This window comes from Myotis davidii, unplaced genomic scaffold (assembly GCF_000327345.1).
Source record: "Myotis davidii unplaced genomic scaffold, ASM32734v1 scaffold570, whole genome shotgun sequence".
In the NCBI taxonomy this organism is placed as follows: Eukaryota; Metazoa; Chordata; class Mammalia; order Chiroptera; family Vespertilionidae; genus Myotis; species Myotis davidii.
The window spans coordinates 4,407,581-4,411,138 of record NW_006283631.1 but is presented as its reverse complement, the minus strand read 5'-3'; the positions used below and the strand labels follow the sequence as shown (position 1 = coordinate 4,411,138).

At 40.4% G+C, this 3,558-nt stretch overlaps 1 long non-coding RNA gene across 1 annotated transcript in view; it reads left to right on the top strand.

Annotated features, from left to right (window-relative positions):
• The first annotated feature begins 6 nt into the window (after positions 1-6).
• The window catches only part of LOC107183483, a 4,832-nt gene continuing 1,280 nt past the window's right edge, over positions 7-3,558 (top strand). Inside the window, exon 1 of the long non-coding RNA XR_001514272.1 lies at positions 7-2,683. This is a non-coding gene — a long non-coding RNA (uncharacterized LOC107183483). The remainder of the gene's footprint in view (positions 2,684-3,558) is intronic.

Below are 3,558 nucleotides of genomic sequence, written 5' to 3'. Positions count from 1 at the left end.
AGCTTTACGCGCGCAGGGCGCGCAGGTGGGGCTGGCGAGGCAAGCTCGCACGGAAAGGAACCGGAGCGCAGGCTGCCGGCTTCGGGGCACGCAAGTTTTGTCTCCTCTGCACGAAGCTTATTAATAACAGGCATGGCTCCGTGCGTGCTCTCATGCCTCCTAGAAGCGTACTTCCCAGTGTGTTTTGTTTTAAAATCAGAGGTGCCTCAGTTCTCTGGCACAGGAACTGGTGAGGACCTCCCTTAAACGGCGACTCCAGAGTCCCACGGGCATTAAAAAAAAAATGAAAGAAAAAGTTACAGATGTTATGTATAAAGTGTCAGAATCTAAGTCCCTTCACAACATCCCATAAACAAAATGTGTACTTTGCTCAGACATATTATTTATATAATTCCAGTGTTTGGAGATTTGTTGATAAATTAAGTTTGGAGGGCAAGAAAAAAATATGAACACCAAGACAGATTCATCATACAAACCACTCCAGGCAACCGAAAGCTCGCAAAATTCCACATTAGCTTATTTTCTATTTAAACTTTGATTTGGTGGATCTATGCTCTTCTTTCCCAATTATTACCCAGTAAGCCTATGATGCCTAGCTACACACACACACGCACACACACACACACACACACGCACGCACGCACACACAGGCACAATTTATTACACAAGTAACACACCATTATTGAAGAGGGGGATTCTCTGGGGTTAGGATATCTAGTGTCCACTGTAAAATACACATGTTTGTCTCCCAGTTTGTGTGGAAAGAAAGAGCCAGATTCACTGTGTAATTGTAACATGTTTTCCCAGCTAATTCCAATGCTCACTTAAGTTTATGTAGGAATGTTTGTCGGTCTAGCACTCTTTACTTCTGGAACAGAACTGTGCCTCTTCTTCAGACTCTGCCCCTATTTTTCTAGACATGTAATTAGGAAGGGAGGCGTCGTCATGTGTGGCCTGGCCTCCCTGGTTCCCACAGTTGGTCAGGAGGCATGTACCTGACTCCTTCTGGCTTCGGGGATTTGGTCAAGGAGCTGATGTGTTACCCAAGAGGTGCCAGCCATTTCCCGACATTCTTCTAACTGTAGGTTGGGAGTGAACAGAGGCCTCCTCTCTTTCTCTTGGTGGCAAAACTGGACTGTCGGCCACCACTGACCTGCCAAGTGCAGAGACTGTAAAGGAGACCAACTTTCATGGAGTGACAGACTCAAAGGGCTGAGACTCTCTGTGGCTTTTTAGAGTTCCAGGATTCTTATGTGACGTTCTCAAGGCAGTCCCGTTTCCTGCTTTCTGGAAGCTGGGTTATTCAGCATTTCTGTAGATTCTGTGAGGTACTCTGGTATCCTAATAAAATATACATTGATAAAAATAATTAACAAAATGTATAGAATACTATTTGGAATGCACTTTACAATTATGTTATTTCTAACGTGCTTTTTTCCACAGAAAAATCTACTTGGGACATTCATCATCATTTTTAATAGCTGCATGTCTTGTTGTTTGATAAACCAATTTGTTTTACATTTTGGTATTTCCAGTTTTTAAACATTATAAATAAGGCTGTGATGAACATTAAGAAGAAAGAACTTTTCCAGAAGCTTCCAGCAACCTTCTCTTGGAGCTGGTTTGGTCAGAATCCGGTCATAAGCCCATTCCATTTAAACCACCAATAAAGGGCCAGGGCAGGCGGTTTGACTAATCTGAGTTCATTTCTAGAGTTGGGCTAATTTACATGTGCTTATCGGGTAGAGAGTGGGAATTTTGTTCAATAATCATATTCTTAGGGCCAAAAATTATTCAGTACACAAGTCATTCCTGCACAGATGACAATACATATGAACTCTTAGAGAGAAATGCTATTTAAACATTTTGACCTTCATTTTAGTAGGTACTCAAGCTTACACTGCACACAGAATGGATTTAAGAATATAGAGTATAAACCAAAAAATAGTATTTTGTAGTCAGAGCCCATCCAGACCAGTTACTTGGATTTCAAAATACACAAAGTAGCTTTATACAGAGATCCAAAACTGTAAATGTCGATGAACAGTTACAAAAACACACCAGTACTAGGAAAGAAAACCCAATCTACATGTTGGTGGGGAACATGTGTTGGGGTAAGTACAACAAAGCAAGTGGTTACTTGTAGTTGACCCCCTTTTTTTTTAAAACTGGAAGCTGTGTTTGAAAAGACACCAAGAAAGTAAGTCTAAGACAACATTAAATTTCCAGAATTAAACACATTTTGGGTATTTACATATGTTACCAATCCACAGTAGGCTGATGCCCTGTGGGTACTGGCTGGCTGGCAGAGTCCACTAATACAAATACACGAGGCCCATGTGCTTCTGCTTAATCTCACATTCAGTCCAAGCCCACTTCAGTGCTCATGGGTTGGGCCATGCATTTGGCCACTTCTATCTTTTGGGCGAAAATAAGCAGTAAGTAGGATCTGATTGAGTTATGTTTGGAAGTATTCTCAACAAATAAGACATGTATGAAGTACCTGGCAGATAGAATGAGCCCAATAAATGTTAGCTTTTTAAAAATTCTGTACTTGCATTGGATGGAACCCAGAAGTAGCAATGGAAGCTGTGATTGCCACCCTGGAAGGCCTGCTTACAACCATTTTATTCAAACTTTTGAGGGGATAGCACTCTGTTCTGGCTCACGGGATAAAAATAAGGTGAGCTAACTGTAGTTTTGCTATGCACCCTTTGTACAATTCTGGGCTTATTTTGAAATTAGCAATCTTGGGTAGATTTCCTAGTATTTTTATCAGACTTGCAGATGAAGTACCTATTCTCTCACATGCTTTTCATCAGGGAAGGGGGAAAGGAGAGGAGGAAGTATACTATGAATTAAAATGAATGGGATGAATGACAATGCCCTACGGGATAAATATCTTAGGTAAATTCATAACAGAAACAAAAGTACAGACACTGTATTAACATTTTAATATTAAAACACAAAGGTCTGTAGACCATGTGGAAAGCCCTAGTTTAGTCATTTTATAGACTTTGTTCCCCAAACTAGGGGACATTTTTTTCAGGGGTCATTGACCCACACGGGAAAATAATAAAAGGTCACAGAAGAGGTTAAATGTAACTTGGTTCTCCCTGGATTATTTTTAAAGATATGGTAAAAAGTGAAACTGCTGCCCTAACCGGTTTGGGTCAGTGGGTAGAGCCTCAGCCTGTGGACTGAAGGGTCCCAGATTCAATTCTGGTCAAGGGCATGTACCTTGGTTGCGGGCATATCCCCAGTTGGGGGTGTACAGGAGGCAGCTGATTGATGGTTCTCTCTCATCGCTGTTTCTGACTCTCTATCCTTCTCCCTTCCTCTCTGTAAAAAAAAAAAAAAAAATCAATAAAACATTTTTTAAAAAAGTGAAACTGCTGATTTAAAATTTAAGAACAGGATAATAAAAAAATTAAAGAATAGGATAAAACAAAACTTTATTCAATATATCCAATGATGGAAATATTTTAAATTCTACTTCAGTCAATATGGCCAATAATATGGTGAGAGAAAGCAGTGGAAAGAGAAAAGATAGGGAAA